The sequence below is a fragment of the Amblyomma americanum genome, chromosome 11, assembly GCF_052857255.1.
Source record: "Amblyomma americanum isolate KBUSLIRL-KWMA chromosome 11, ASM5285725v1, whole genome shotgun sequence".
Taxonomy (NCBI): Eukaryota; Metazoa; Arthropoda; class Arachnida; order Ixodida; family Ixodidae; genus Amblyomma; species Amblyomma americanum.
The window spans coordinates 47,470,671-47,488,024 of NC_135507.1; positions in this window are offsets into that span (position 1 = coordinate 47,470,671).

Here is a 17,354-nt window from a genome sequence, read left to right on the forward strand (position 1 = left end):
TATCCCTTCCCAGAGGGCGCGGTTCTGGTGTCCAACAATATATGAGACAGATACTGCGCCAGTTCCTTCCCCCAAAATCAATTATTATTCACCTGGCCCCGACTGTCTCACAAGTAGGTCCGCTAACTTCAGTGGCCCATCATTGCTTCACACAAGCGGCTCGCAACAGTAAGCTTTTATAATTCTCGGTGGATGCTAAGTTTCTACATTCTCAAAATTGCACATCTCTGGTAGAGTGACTTTCGTTGTCACCAAAACCAGAGTTCATATATCCCTGGAATGCGATGGCGTCATTCAGCGCGACCGCAGACGGCTAGCTTTTACAATAGGATTTTATGACGTCATGCTCTTTCTCAGCCTTGCTTCATTCGAGGCTGGTTGGTGGGCGCACATTAAACTTTAGAAATAAAGTCACCCGCTGAAAACCATGCACAGTGATAAATAATCATCATCAACCTAACTACGCCCACTAGGGCAAAGGCCTCTCCTATATTTCTCCAATCAGCTTCGACCTGGGCCAGCTGCGCCCACCGTATCCCCGCAAACTTCTCAAAATCTCATCCGCCCACCTAACTTTTAGCCGCCCACTTCTACGCTTGCATTCTCTCGGAATCCACTACGTTACCCTTAATGACCAGTGATCAATACGTATCTTTTTATTAACATAATAGGAATTTAGGAGTTCGTTTTTTACATTTTCTTGTTTTGTTAGTGTGATTCTGCATTAGTATTCATTTAAAAGAGATACCACCACCACCACATGTCCAGTTCTTGGAGGAAAACTTTGAATATTGGAAAACTGTAAGGTACTGGTATAGAAATAGTGAAGGCGATGACCCATTCTTCCGATACGTAGCCAAATCTTTATTTTAAAGCGTTTCCATAGCTCGTATCGAGCAGTTAAGACTGCCTTAGAAAACCAATGGGAAAAACTTTTGACGATACCAAAATCGTTAATACCAAAAAAAAATTCAAGCCTGTCGATAGAAGATCTCAGAATTTAGTGATTTTTATGGTGAAATCTTACAATATGTGAAAAATAGCGCTCACAAACCCCTTATCATTCAAAAATGCTTCTGTCCAGAATTGTTAGGTATAAACATCAGAAACTGTAGCCGTTTTCTATCATGCTTACACGTCACGCGTTGGCCTGACCTCTCTAAGATGCCTTCTTTTGGCGTCCAGAGCATTATCTTTTTCAGAATGTGAAAACTTTTGTGGCTGTTGCTGTAGAACTCTGACAAAATATAAAGTGCGGCCTTGCCGCTAGCGGCGAATATGGCGCTAGTGGTTCACAGATTCTTTGTGGTCCAAACGCACCGCTGTTGGCTTCTGCGCACGCGGAAAGTCACATCTCTTAGGCTTAACGGCAATACGTCGTTTCACATTTTAGCAGGGCTTTCAACGAATTGTTCCTAAACCACACGCCTGTTCAAAAGGAACTCTAAAGCGCGAGCACAAAGTACTGCAGGACTTTGTTTTATTTTATATTTTATTCCCCCGCCGCGATGTATAGACGACTGACAGTACTTCTAATGGACAGCAAAACGTCGTGTTCAATTTACGGCCGCACAGCACTTTGCTTTCGTTCGACCAAAAAGCTTTCGCGACTCGTGGACAGCGCAATTTGTCTCATTCGAACAGCGCAGAGAAAAGCAGATTTGAAGTGATGTCTTTTCCAACCGTAAAAGGAATTTTCGCTCGAGCCAGAAGTTCACTATAGGAATGCGACCACTGATTGCTTCTTAATTTGAATACGAACTTGGCTGAACATGTTTAATGTAAAGAAAAGAAAATGACCTTCGTCCCGAACCCATTTGGCTAATGAGCACGGTTCTTGGGCTCAATTTGAGTCTCTGGTACCAATAAGAACCGCTAGATTGCTTTTTATGTTCATCGTTCATCGTAAAGAGCTTGTGAAGTTGCTGAGTGTCCTTCAGTCGACTTATCAGTGCTGCTTGTCTTTACCGGAGTCTCCATCAATAGCAATTATTTACGAACTTCCTTCTGGATCAGACCGACAGTACACTAACAACAGTCTTTATTTGCTCGGCTGATGAAGCTAGCTAGAGGCACTTCTCTATGCGAAGTCAAGACGTTTTACAACCGCGAAATGGAAATGAAAAAGGCGCACTAATTTTCACTTATCATTACTGGAAAATACAATACAAATGAAGTTTAAAGACTGAAAAAAAGCTGACTGGGACTCTCTTCAAAAATTCAGTTTACGAAAGATATAGAATGGGTTCTGTATTAAAACTGCTCAAGGAACCATTTCGCGCGTAGTCACGTTTCTCAGGACAGGTAGTTTTCGGCAAGACCTACGGAGCCAGAGACCTGCATATATGGCGTGGTCCTATGGGACTACATGCGCCAACTTTCGTTAACTTTTTGCCCGTTGACGGCGCTCGGTTGACCTGTTCGTATGTCATGATCATCGTCTGCTTTCGACAAATGATTTCTGTTCTCTCGCTGCCTCTCTGTGCATTTGACCCGTCTTATTATTTTGAAACCTAGTAATGAACAATGCAAATATGACATTTCTTCAAATCCTAGCGGTGAATATTTTGTTTGCGCGCATGCCAGGCGTGAGACTTTCTGGCATCTTTGCTCGCCAATGGGTGAATGATGAATACTCACAACTTAGGCAAATGACAAAGCTATTGCATCCTTGGAGTAAAATAACTGACGCCGTCTTGCTCAACATGTTAATTGTAGCACCAAACCGCCCGTTGCTGCCGTTCCCTAGCGGCAAAAGGCATGAACTAGAAGGTGCGCGCTGAAGCAGTGCCAAATGTGCAGGTCTCTGCAGGTTCAGTAGGTCTTGGTTTTCGGTAACAAAAACAAAAATAACAAGAAAACGAGAAAAAGATGGCAGTAGCTAAACTTGGCTAACCCTGGAATTGAGCGAAAAGCAAGCACGCTTGCTAAGCGTCTGAGGCTCGTCGATGGTAGCTCCCTGCACGCTCGCGAAAGCCGTTCTATATATACCCACACGACCACGTGGCTATGACCTGGTATCACATGGTCTTACGGCACCCCCATCGGATGTCATCACGTGGCTCATATCCCACCATCGGATGTTCTTAATGTCCAAGGTGAACCCAAAGGTCCTCCAGTGTCAAGGTCAACTCAAGGTCATGGGTCAAGGGGCTTGACACCATAACAGTACCACATATGATCATACACGGCTAACATAGTTGGGTTGAAGGTCGTTCAAGGCCACTGTCTGGCCTACGCGACGATGGCTTTACCTAGCGTAGGGAAGCTTTTCTCTTCAAAAAGAAAACACTAAGGCTGTGTAGCCCTACCGATTCTACATTCATCACAAATACTTTTGTAGCATTTTCCAAAAAATATATAATTCTTAACCTGAAACCATCATTATATGCAGTAATGATAGTTAATAATATTGAACAAGACCATATGGCTCGTACACCTAAAAGATCTCCTCCGACATTATACCGTACGGCATCAATCAGCTGCTGTCGTTGAATTGAGTGCCTCGCCTGTTGGCGCGCTTAACGATAATGATAAAACTACTAACAGGACTACAGTGTACTTGATAGGAGAGATCTCCTGTGTGTGGACGCTACAGCTGCCATCATTTCTGATGTATTGCCACATTCGCTTGGTGCCAAAGGCGTTGTCAGGCTGTTGAAGCCACTGGAGTCTTGGACTGAGGACCCCACGCGCACTCCGCTCCAGTCTTCTTTTTTACAATTAAATGTTTATTCTCTCTCTCTCTCCTACAACTTTTGCCTTCGGTTTCTTGCGTGTACAAAGGGAAGATAAAGTGAACTCAGGACGTTGTGTTCACACGTCAGTAATTATTTCCTACGTTAGTTGCAGTCAGCCTCCAGACCAGCCGCTCTGCAAAGCATAGAGGATGGATTGTTGGTTGTGGGCTCGTTGGAGAACGTTCTACTTTATTTTGTTTGGTTCTGCACCGTGGCGACAGGCCCCAACGTTTCTCTGGACTTAACTAGACACTTCCCGACAAGTGCTCGACGTCACTCCCGGATGTTTGGTGCTGGAATGAGCGCGAAAAATCGTGCGCAGAGGGATCCCTGAAAAGAGTCCCAATGAAATTCCTCAGCCCGTAACGAAAGTGTCAGTTGAAACCTGTTCCCTCGTGGGTGGCGGTGACTGCGCATTGCTCGTGTTTCAAGAACCTTTTTCCGGCGTCCACACAGAGAACCTGGCTCCGACACGTGTTTTTAGATCCTTCTTTTACCTCGGAAATAAATCAATGCATGAATTAAGCGGCTCTGCCGTTTGTGCTTCTTAAGAATGACGTCGAAGCCGTTTACAAAAGTGTAGTAGGCATTTCCAAATAAAAGGAAGGAAGAAAACAGGCCCACGTGGATATATCGCATACGCTAGCCACGTGTCGCCACGCGTAGGTGACGAGCTGCACACCCACGTTCTGACGTCGGCGAAACTATAGAACATAGGCAATAGGCGTAGGCGGACGTAGGAGATATAGAACACTGATCAATATTGAGTAAATAATGGCAAATATGGAGAAATTCGAGTACGTTGAGCCCACGCGGGTCGACGGCGGTTGACACAAGGGCGCCCGAGACCTCAATAGTGGCTGATTTTAAAGCGCGATACACAACTACCAGCAACAAAAGGCTTGGTAAAAAACGGAGCACAGAAAAAGATTTGGAGAAAGAAAACAAATTTTCATGTTCAATGCTGCTGACTGTTCGCCGCAAAACAAAACAAAAATGGAATGAGCGAAAATAACGAAAAATTTGTTGAAACAAGGTTACGATGAGTATTTAGCCAGGAGGTGTAATGGTATGAGTACGCTGCCCATGTTTGTTTGTTTTTTCGAAATTCTGCTCTTTAAACTAAAATTGCTCAATTGTATTTTTCCATAAACAGGGTACGTAAGAGCATGTTAAGATTATCTAAAGCGTGCCGTGAAATGGTTACAGTCAGTAACAGTTGCGAAAAAAATGAAAACAAAATTCGCTGTAACCGACAGGAAAATATATTGAAAAAAGAAAAAAGGCTCGCGCAGACGAACAATTGCTGGCTTTTGTGGAGAAATAGCGGAGTGTGAGGTATGAAAGCGAAGTGGTAGAGCGTGTATGTTGATAAAAAGGCAGGAAATGCTCTTATATTTGCAGAATACCATTAATTTATGTTTTTTGCCTAACGTTAATAGACCAGCTTTTCTTCGAGGACAGAACTAAGTTCTAAGCGAAAAAATTAAGCTAGAATCTTAACCATTTAGAGAAGGAAGAAATGGCCTCCCTGAATCACGTTATCATGTTGATAATGTTGAAAACATTGGACGTACAAAGGTCTGAAGATCTAACATTTTCTTGGCAGAGAAAAAGGAAAATTGAAGAAAGGAAACCGAAATAGAAATAATGAATTTCGATTGGCTTGTAAGAGTATGATCTAACATTTTCTTGGCTGAGAAAAATTGAAACTGAAGAAAGGAAACCGAAATAGAAATACCGAATTTCGATTGGTTTGGAAGAGTACAAACGGCTACCTTATTGCTCGGTGTTCTGGTTAGTGAGACGAATCCTAACCACAATAGTTCATGGTTACCGGAATTCGGGCTATGAGGAATGTTGCAGTAGATGGTAATGTCTGCCCGGTGGACAGCCCGATGGGCTCAAATATGGCTAAAAGTTTATTTACTAGATAGCCCACTCCTGGCATTTAGACCGCAAGCTCCAGGTGCGCCAGCCAAGCATAGAATTTTATGTGCACGCGTTGATTACAGAGAGCATATATGCCGAAGCAAGAAATAATCGGTCGCTTTTAGCTCAAAACAAGATTCGTCCCTGTGCTTGGCGTCTTCACTGTTACTTCACTCTCATTATCGGGCTCAGACGTTCGCAAACCCGTTTTAGCGAAACCATTTATGACAACTTGGCGAGCGATCGCTTTCCAGTAGTCCCCCAAACTCCTGCACATTTCTGCTTAATCTGGTGTTCTTCAAAATATAGGTAGCAACCTACACTGGTTGCTACCTACATTTCGAGGAACGCTGGTTGCTACCTACACTACCTACATTTCGTAGAGAACTGGTTGCTACCTACACGAAAAAACTTACACGATATGTACATAGCAACCAGTCAGCCATGCGACGGCCACAGAAGCGTAGCGCAAGTAACGCAAAGTGCAATGGTCACTTCATGCTGAATTGGGAAGTATTAAAGAAATTTTTTTTGTGGTCTGCACCCGTAATAAACAAAGCAAACAACAAATATCAACATTTAAAAAGTGACAGCCCATGGACTGTATTCCGGAAAATGGTATTCGTGACCAAGGACTTTTACGGATCACCGCGTTTGGGCCCTGATCTGCAGAAAAGCCAATATCACCGTTCCGTCGTCGTTGTAACCGAAAAATAGGGATTGGTCGAAAAGGTGGCTACGTCACACGTGAAGGGGCGGATTTGAAAATGCGTAAAGCATTAGGCAACTGGCGATTAGAAGTTCGCAACATGACTTCAACATGATTAGGACATGTAAGTATATAAAGTAAATGAACTGGGTTCAAATAATGTTATAGCAGTTGAGAATCTAACCCTTGACTCTTGTGTTGCGAACAAGATACGCAACGACTAAGCCACGTAATGAATTTGTTTCTCTTTATTCCATGAAAATCAATCCCGCTGAGCTACCGAATTCTTTACGTACACACGCACTATTCCGAAAATGTAGACACGTTCTCATGTCTTCGCACACTCCTCTCCACCTACACATCAATATTGCGGGAGACATAAACATTCGTCAAGAATAGGCAACCATTCAGGCGGCCGGTCCTGCGCAGCACAAGCCCCAAAGGTTCACTGAGCAGAGACTTAGATGAATGAGGTGGTTCTGCGTGTTGATTCATCATGCGGCTCTTCCGCAGTCTTTTCCAATCAGCATTAACAGATCGCATGGAATCCCGGCGTCTTTCAGGACAGGCAAGAATCGTATAGTGTACGGCGATATCTGAATGTCCTTTTTCATTGTCCCTGGGAGGTAAGTTCGTGCGGTTTGGAGACAGTGAGCTTCATATATATGCCGCATGGTCTTTCACGTAATGATTATAACTGTGAAGCAGGAAAGAGTGTCCGTGTCTGCGTGGGCAGAAGGAATAGCTGTCGCGTCATACCCTCGAAGGTGGAGCTTAAGTATCCCCAATTGTTTTATTTTTAACGCGCCCAAATTGTAGCATTTCGGCGTTTTTGCATTTTTCCCGCATTGTGAGAAAGAGGAAACGAGCGTGCTTATTAGACCATAATACTAGGGAATCGAACTTTCTTGAGTCTCCCTAAAATGCCATCTGGAGGTGAGGCTGGCCCGGGATAAGACTTGGTCTCTCTGTGGTCGATATTTAACCTGGCTCGCGAGTTTAAAGCCTTAGCCACTGAGGCACCACAGTTGATGGGCCCGGCAGTCTCTCAGTGACTTCAACGTAGGTGTTTTGTTACTGTACACCATCTTGAACAAGAAAACGATAAACTGTCTCTGCGCTGTGTTGCTTATGTATTAACACGAAAGCAACCCGCTGACATTCGCAACACTATAAGAAAATTTTAAAGACGTGGTCCGGGAACCATAGAGAATCGAAAAAAAATAAAAAAAGTGCATATCATTGTGTTATAGGGCTCTGCGTGGGTTTCGCCAGCCCGAAAGCCTGTGCAAAGCGGGAAAATGTGCTAAAGTAAAGCTCGGCTGTTCTAGCAGTGACACATATAAAATGAGGCCATGGTGTCGGCTGAAATAAATAGTGCTCAGAGCTATTTACATAATTTTGGTGTCTGAAATAGTTTCACTTCATCGGTTTTGTGTTACTGCTCAAGAACACCCATTCGAAATCTCATAAGAACAGCAGGAGAACGATCTTTATTTGACTGCTCGACAGGGAGCTGTCTGTTCCAAGACAGGCTTTGACTCCGTGCCTTCACCTCCCAAAAACACACCTCTCACATCGAAAAATACCACCAGACAAGAAGATATTAGTTTGGGACACTTTAGGTCATCAAACACGTACTACGCAATGAACAAGTGCTTTTGATTTTCGTCTTCGTAAATACGCTGCTAGTGCGGCCGCGAATTCAACACGCGACATTAATCTGATTAAAAAGAAATGAAATGTCATTGCTACGGCTTCGAGGTTTTTTTATACATAGATATTGTAGGCTGTAAAAATTGACTGATTAAACTTATAGAGGTAAAGAAAAGTTTATTGTGCGTCAATGCGACCTTTTTCATATTGCTCGCAGAGATTCGGGGCTAATCGCACACAAAATTAGTTTACAAAAAAATTGAGCCCGCGAACCCACCATACTTTTTGTGCCGAGTTTACCAGATTCAATTCTTCAAATCGGACATACCCAAAAATTCTGGACACAAGCGTTTTTGAACAAGAATTTACGAACGCAATATTTAACCTATGTGGTGAGATTTCACTACAACACTGATTAATATATCCGCAGATCTTTCGCCTGCAGACTGGCGTTTTTTTTTGCAGTTAACGTTTTTACTATTGCCAAAAGCGATCCCCATTGGTTTTGTATGGCAGTCTAAACTGCTCGATGCGAGTGATGGAAAAAGTTTTAAATAAATATCTTGCTGTACGTCGTAGGAATGGAACACCACCGTAAATATTTTCATAACAATAACTTAAAATTTTTCAATATTCAAAATCTTTGCCAAATAATGTTGTACATGTTGCGATCTAAGCGCCTTCGCCGGCCCATTCTTGACTTTTGTAGGAGCAGGATACCTGCGCTCATTGAGCAATTTATCTCGTGGGTTGCTGCGAGAATGGGCCCGGACTCAGTTGAGTGACAATACAGCGGGCCCGGGCTGGGCCCGGGCTCAAGCTTTAAGTCTCGGGCCCGGGCATTAGAAAGCGGCCACTGTAGTGCTTTACTTTGTAAGTTTTTTTTTACCTTGCTTTGTGTTTCATGAGAGAAAAAGTGCTTAAAATTTATAACTGCGAAGCCAATGCGGGAATATAACAGAGATCACAATTCGCCGAACAACTTTTAAATATTGATACACTTTCTCTGGCCGAGAGACAATGTTTGCGATATCGACTGAGCCTTGTATCACAAATTTACCGCCCTCGAGTAGCTTAAAAGCAGCACTTAATGCTTGTTACTACATCCCACAGGAGCTCCAAGTCTTGCTGCAGTCCAATACAGAGTATTCTTTCCGAACCTAACCAGTAGGCATTAAAAATGCATGCGGCCTACTTTGCAAGATTGACGCCGCACGCAACCAGCCAATTTTCTTCCGCTGGCTTTCGATCGCCGCTCCCCACGGCGGTAACAACGGATGCACGCTACTGTCATCATGTATTCGTTGCATATCCATTTTTTATTCGCATTCACGTCGCACCGATGGCGGCATCATATTGACGCCAGCCGCCCGGCGCTCGCGACACGTATGCACGCACACGAACACAGATAATGTCCGGCACACAATGTGGCGAATGTCGGTATCACCGTCGTGGCGTCCGCATTTGCCGCTGCTTATAGACACGAGCCCTCATGTAACTGCACGACACATACACATCGGTTAGCACCTCCGCTACCTCGGATGTGGAGGGCGAGGTTGCTTGAGTGGGTCCCTTATTTTATGAAAGTATGCAGGAGTGGTTTCACAATGCATGTAGGCGATGCTTGAGTCCTTGTTGTCCTTGCGCTACAGGAGAGGCCAAAAAAACAACAACACCAAAAGAGGTATGCAGTACTAAAATGCCGCCAGGACTGACGACCTCCAACGCAGCATGTCATGGGGAAGTATAGGCTTGAGGCTTGGAGCTTTCGGATGGAACTGGGATGCTATCGGGATGCTCGCCACGCAGGTACGGTGGACACTCGAGATGCTCGCCACACAAGTACACATGGGCACTCGCGTAAACACAATGAAATACTCCACGGCACGCTACTTTATTTTGTTAATCGTTTGCGCTGTTGTTCATAGGAAATAAAAACTAAAACCGAAAGGGCGAAGCTGAATATGAGTAGGGCGTCATGTTGTGAGGCAGCTGCTTCAACAAACAAATGCAGCGTGTTCGTTAGTCGACTTCTATATCTCCGCAAAAACTGCGTCCTGTTGCAAAAAACTGTTATCGACTTTAGACGATTAGACAACTATCGATAACTTTTAATTTTTGGGAAGCTTAAGTTGATGCGGAGAGAACAAGGAAATTTTCTCGGGTGTGAATAAATCGATCGCGAACGAACCTTCGGTCAAAGGCCGGGTCATATGATAAACGTTACGGCGCTTGCAATACCGAGAAAGCTTTTTCTTGCCATCTCGATCAAACAGAAAAATACGCGCGATGAGACGAGGATTGGGGGAACGCAATCGAATGTGTTGTGAAGGAGCATTTCGACTACAGCAATCAATATTGATTATGACTTCAATTTCACTCTTTGTCATAAAAAGAGACAGTTATGGAAACAAAACGCAACGGCACTTGCATCACAGTCGCATATTTCGCACAATGAATTGAGGCCCCAGAAGTGGTCTTCTTTTCATTTTTTTTTCTCGAATGTGTTTTATAGACAAACACACTGGTTCCTCTGAGCAGGGAGGGCTGACTTCATAAAACGGAGAATCAGTACCAATAGAAGTACGCTTGTAGCGATCATATGTCTTGTTATAATCACAAAGAAGCCGCTACTAATGAAAACAGACCTTTAGTAAACTAGAAAACAGCAGAAAAATAAATACGCGCATCGCCACCACTGGTCGAGTTCTCAACTAAAATGCGTGCGTCGTGACCAGTTTGCGACCCGGATCTCAGAGGCCACGCTGCACCACCACTGACTTCAAAACGGAGACAACCAGTTATTTTCTGTAAGGAAGTCGGGAGTGTACTCGAGTGTCTGATAAATACATTTGAATTCGCTCAGCTATAAAACCTCTTTTCCGGTAGGAGAGATGTTAAAGAAACGAGGAAGGACCGGATAATAGAATTTTCTCGTGAGAACATTCACTGGATAGAGATATCCTCAGTGTCCCTTTAAGATATTCTGCTCCGTTGACAGAGTTAGCGTTATCGACGTCCTTTCTCAATTAATGAATATTGCCCGGCTACAGGCGCATCAGTGGATTTACAAATGGCTTTGAAAAACTTGCGTATTACACGACAAAAAGTTTTTTTGTTCCTAAGGTTGGCTATTTTCATCTTTCTTGCTGTTATTAAAATATGACTCAAGTTGTCAAATGGGGGATGGAATTATACTCAGGGATATCTTTTATTCCTGGAAAGAAACACGCAGGAAGATGGTGGGAAAACCTCCGTTTTTCTTGATGAAATTAAACTAGGCCTTCAATATTTTTTTTAAATGTGCACTAACAACATTTTTGTAATCGTTCCCCTCCGTTTCGTGAGCGTCTGTAGACGCGTTAAACATGAATGAGTGAATACACTAACTTTCACTTCCTTTCTTTCATTGAAACGCACATGAGCAAAAATCCCATTACTTCATGTGTGCTGCACCCTACAAAAGTACTTTCTAAACGGCGTGGGCTGCTTTCACTTTTATTTCGTCTCAGTTTCTAGACAAAAGATGTTCTGTTTAACCAAGTTCAAGTTAGCTCGACTGAGCTTTTTTTTTTTCATCTGTCATCATCACAAAATGTTTGGGTGCGGAATGCTAATCTATGAGTTTACCAACTCGGAGATTCTCTGTGGACCACTCTGTCCACAAGGGTGCCATTGGGGAGAAGCTTTTGTCTCGGGGTGTATCCACTCCCGTCCGGTCATGAATCATGGCTCCAGCCCTTGCCACTCTATTTTCGTCGCCTACCCGATAGAGCTCGGACACGCCTAGCTCAAGATCGTCCGAAGGAGAGAGAGAGAGTGGAAGAAAGAAGGAAATCTCTCATTTTCTTTCGTATCCGTCTCTTTATTCTTTTTTTCCATCCCTTCACGGCCGATGATCAATCGGCCTTGCCCCCCTTTTCAGTGTTTTTCTCTTCCCTTCTACCTCTGCTGCGGGAAGCCAGCATAGTGCTCTGTTGATTGTGGCTCACGCACCATACCGTCCGAGACTTCGATTTTCGCTACTTGCGTGCAGTACTGCGCCAGAAAGGCGGCCCAGTTCATACCTACAAAAATTCTTTTTTCTTGCCAAACAAGTGATGTTTTGAATTTCAGCACTGGCCGCTTTCTGTTTGAGAGGAAAATTCTGAAAGTTTTCATATTTTACCATATCGGGGGGTAAACTAGTACGTCAGCAATTCGACGTCCAAGAACTTTTGCACTATTTTTTTAAAGTGTCATAGTTTTTCACACTCTATTATTGTCTAAATTTCTTTCAACTATTGGCGAGTCAAGCGTAATAAAGGAGTTGAGGCGGAAAACTGACTGAAAAAAAAATAAGCAACAAGGAAGCATTGTGAAAAAAAAAGCAGAACAACAAGTCGTAGAGATACGCAAAGCGGTGTGCATACTATGCTTCTACCAACAGTGGCAAGCTTTGTTGCGGCCTGGACTCTACACTGCAAGCAACTGAGGAGTGCAAGTATGTATACTTTGCTCGATTGAGCGTGCGACCATCCCGTTCTATGGGTGGCGTCGATGACGTTGCCTGAACGCGCGAACTGGTCTTCGGGGGATGATTTGGCCTCGACTTCGACCGGGCTGTTTCCTTTTTCGCCATCTTCGCCGCGTCTTCCACGGTCGGCAGAGTTTGTTCCGCGAAAACAGCTGTGCCGGAAAAATAGCTTTACCGGAAAAATAGCAAAGATCAAAGCTGGTGGCCGCGAAGCGGTACTATGTGTCCCTTTGACAAAGGGAAAGTGTTTCTTTGTTCCTCTGTTCTTTATTTTTGCCCCGTCGAGTAGCAATGTTAAGATGTGTGACGCATTTAGATTTCCTCGCCGCAAAAACAAACTAACAAAAATACAACTGACGCGTTACTCAACTTTCTGGGTAAATACGCGCCTTGAAAGCAAAGCCATGTTTCGCTGGGAGAGCTTTGCATTTCAGCCTGCTCTGCCGTTTCGGAAGCGAAGGTAAGCTTTGCATACGTGAGAATCGCGATGCCGGGGGGGTTTCCAGACAAAGCAAAGTACAGGAATCGTGGAGGAAAAGAAAAGTTTGTTCATTTTGCGAGGACGTTTATGGCGAACTCGCTTCGCACTTCAAAAACGAGATGCTGTTTTCTTTCGCTGGGGAGCTTTGTGACCTCGTTTTGAAAGAACTTTCTTATTGATTCATTCTTTCGCACTTTTGCGCTTAGTAGGTGTCAAATTTTACATGAGGCATAACTGGTCACGAATGTCACTGGAGGAGTTCACTGGAAATTTGAATCTATTAAATTTCAGGCGCTACGCGACGCGTTCACATCGCTTTCGTGGGTAATGTTAAGAAAGATGTGGTTGACTTATTGTTTTGTGATGAATTTGTTTTATTTTTGAGGTTTTATAAGAATTTTTCTCTAATATTTCATAAACCAAGGAATAATGTCCTTCATTTATCTGTCGTTCAGTATTATTTATCTTGGAAGGTATCCGTTGATACGAACAGAGAAAACAGTAACCTCTGCGGTTTTAAAAAAAAAAAAGCTTTGCGTTCTATCTTCTCGGTCCTTTGAGTACTGCTTGATTAGATTTATTTCTTCTCAGACTGGTTACAAAATTCAGAATGACTAAATTTGAGGTAAGCTATATTAAAAGCATCCTGTTTATGATTTCTGCGGCTGGCGATAATCAGTAGTAGCTGTGGCCAATCGAGACTGCAAAGGCGGAATGGCTATCGCTGCATTTTGAGGTGAGGCTTGTTCAACCCAACCAAACACTAAATACATATTCTGAAGGCTGCTCTCACAGGAAGGCCCAGCCTTTCTCTTTAATTCTTCGTGCCTGGACTAATGTACAGATTGTACCACACTTAACGAGGGCACGGTTTAGCTTGATTCTAGGGCTCGTGCAGGGACACCAGTTGGGGCTTCGTGCAGCTAGAGCTCAGTTGTAGATTCTAGGCCCTCTGATGCTGTTCAGCACCAGCATACGGCATCCATCGGCAGGGCGGCTCTGCGAGGCGCATGAACATATGATCAGCTATTTCGTTAAGTATGCCGCACCGTGTACATTGCCTAAATGTCATATCCACCATCGGCGACTGCACTATGTATTGCTAAAATAACAAGAGATGATCCGAAACCCTGATTTCATCTGCTGAAAAAATGAAATTTTCGTATCCCAAGGTTATGACGCAAGAGAAACTAAAATCACCACCGACAACCGCACGTTCACTTCTGTGCGACCTCTATACATTAAACGGCTTCTGAGGATGACCCTTTCTACACATAAACTTTCCTGCAATTTAACAGTCAGAAAAGCGCATGCCAAAAACAACAGCAAGGAATAGGCGCTCTAGAATCAGCCCTTCTTGAAAGACGGTTGCAGTCGCCTTTATGCGCTTGCGAAACTGGACCAAATTCATTCGTGCACCACATGCCCTCCGTCGAAAGTCCAATGCTGCCCCAGGTTTAGGCTTAGGAAAGGTATTCAATTCGTTTGAGGTGGTAATAAAGACCAATACGCATCCAGGAAACCGACAAGTGGTCTTTTAAGAGACCGAGCACTGAACAGGTTTTGTCCCTCATAACCTTAGTCGCTTTGGGACAGTAAACCCTCATAAACTAATCAAAAAATTTTTTGGTCGACCTGCGATCAAGGTGTTAAGGTGCGTTATGTCGAGCATGAACACTTCGTTCATGCAGCGACGTCGTGGAAAAACTTAGCTTCCACACAAATTTCAATAGAAACAACATGGTCATTCTAGAGGCTCTCCACAGGCTTTGTAAAGATACATTCGTTAATACGATGATGCTAGGATTATGCCAGAGTTGTAGCGTTCGCTATCTCTCGCGTATCGTCGCGCGGGCGTTTCCTGCGGACTCGCAACACCTGCGACTACATCACGTGGACGCTACATTCGTTCGCGCCATGAAGACTTGCACTAGTGCCGGTGTCTGGGATAAAAGTCCAACAATGAACAGCAAAAACAGACCCGGCCGTCCTTAGGACCTAAAGGCCGGTGGCCAGAAAACACCATGTGCGACACAAGTATTCTAGAAATCAACATTTGGCAGGCCGACTAGACAAGGTATACATGAACAAGATGCACAGAACAAACATGATCGACCATTTTCATATCGCGCACTGTCAGTTCTTTGTGTTCACAACAGTCGTCACTCCTAATAGCACAAGACACGTATGTGTCGAAAGCCAAAGCTATGTTGCACTTATTCTGCTGAAAGTAATTCACATGCTCAAGGTGGTTTGCCCTGCTGGTCAAGTTCAACTTCTACACAAGCGAAGGGCTGCAGTTCCTCACTCGCTGGTTTAAGTCAGCCTGAAACCCTCGATAAGGAAAGGGCAAACGACATTGTCAACAGACACTATGCGTCTTCAAACAAAACCATAAGGTGAAGAGAAAAACACATGACATGGTTGCCCAGAATCTCTTCTAGCCATTGTTTCTGCGCAAACATCTCCACTGAGATGTTCCGTGTCGAGCGAAACGAGCCCACTGTCTTGCACTATGACAAAAAGTCGTGTCCAGGAAACATGATGTCTCCGAACGCTGTGTCTGGCACTCGTCCGCAGGAAGACAACACAGTGACACGCAGAGGATGGCAAAACAGCTGAAGAGTTCACTTCTGCTGGTTCGAAGCCTGTTCCTTGGTCCTGGCATGGATAGGGATCTTCTGTGATAGGGAAAGCTGTGAGAAGAGCGTTCTTTGTTACTCCACATTGTTGCTCATGTTGAGTTGTTTACGTGGACGGGCTCAAGACACACTGCGCCAATCACTGACCAGCACGCGTCTTGCGTGAGTAGACAGCATGCTTCTTCCATGGCCTTCCAGCAAGCGCCACGAGTCGTTCCGCCGTACAGCGTCCGCCGCTGCGACGACACACGTCTCGACCGCATCAATCTGTACGCTGAGGTTCAAGTGGGGGCTCTTGAATGTGGGATGATCGGTCCAGAGCAGCTCAGGTTAATCGAATCTCGCAGAGTAGGGCTAACTCTAAAGCATAACATGCGTGGATTAGCCTGTACCCTTTACCTACTGCAGGAAGGATGCTAAGCATCAAGAGAAGGCGTGCTTTCTACACTTCTTTATTCGTTCATGCTCCTTTGTTTCAGGGTGGTCAGCGCAGTTTTCAGTACAATATTTTTGTTGGAATCAGGCGAAAATGAGCAAGCCATTTCAGCTTCCGTGTTAATGCTTGTCTCGTCTGCAGCCACTTGTTAAAATGTTGACCTTGAATGCCTTCCTTATTTCTTGTCCAAATCTCATTAGAAACCGAGCCTCAACCGCGAAAGATGTAATTATATGTCTACCCTGGGGGTGAAATATGCCTTTTTTTGGCTGCAAGAATCAATTCAACAGTGAGAAGCGCGCTTTCTCTCACTCTTTACTTGTAGTGTGATAAAAAAAAAAAACTCGCAGATTCCCCAAATTAAGCAAGAGTTTTGATGCCTGCAAATTATTTCTTCTGTCTCTTAATTGCTGCAGAGTACTGATTTCGTCAAAACAGGAGATCATAAGAAAGTAGGGGAAAAGCGGATGGGAGTGATATCTGAGATAAAAATGCACATCAGTAGATATAGGCTCAGCAGCAGTATTCCCGTTCAAGTTGTGCAACAAAATACTCGAGAGAAAAGTAAATTGCACAGCTTTTCCAATCCTTTGTGGACTTGTTATGGCTGTGCTAATGTTAATTCATTCATGGGCATATCTAGCACTTATGATGCTTTGATGAGACGGCGACGTGTGCCGTATGGTTTGAAAGGGACACCAGTAATTGTCAGCATTATAAAATAATAAACTATAACCTGAGCCCTTTATGCTTTTGTTTGCTGAAAACTATATGGTGGGATGTAGAAAAAACTGCTAAAAAACGTGAATCAATATTTTTCTTCTGCAAGGAAATAAAACAACAACAATAAAAGCTTCTAATTCAGATTCATGAGGTATCTTGGAAGGGACAACCTTCACGTCGCTAGTGAATATGCTGTTTCCTGTCATGGTACTGACCTAGGCGCGGCCATTTCCAATAGGACATTGATGTAACTGATGGATCTTTTGGAGGAATCGAACTAAGCAAGGGCACGAAAATTCGGTCGACCTCTCTTCCTCTCTCGGGCGGCTTAGTGGAGCTGCCCTCAGACCTTCCCTTCTTCCTGGTCATTGTTCTCTCGGGCGGCCGGGTTGGAGCGGATGGACGAGTGTCGCTTGGAGAGGCGGAGGAAGCGGTCGCGACGCATGAACTCGTCGCAGAGGTGGTACAGCCGGGCCTCGTAGCGCTCCCGGCGCACGTACTTGATGAGCACCACGGCGA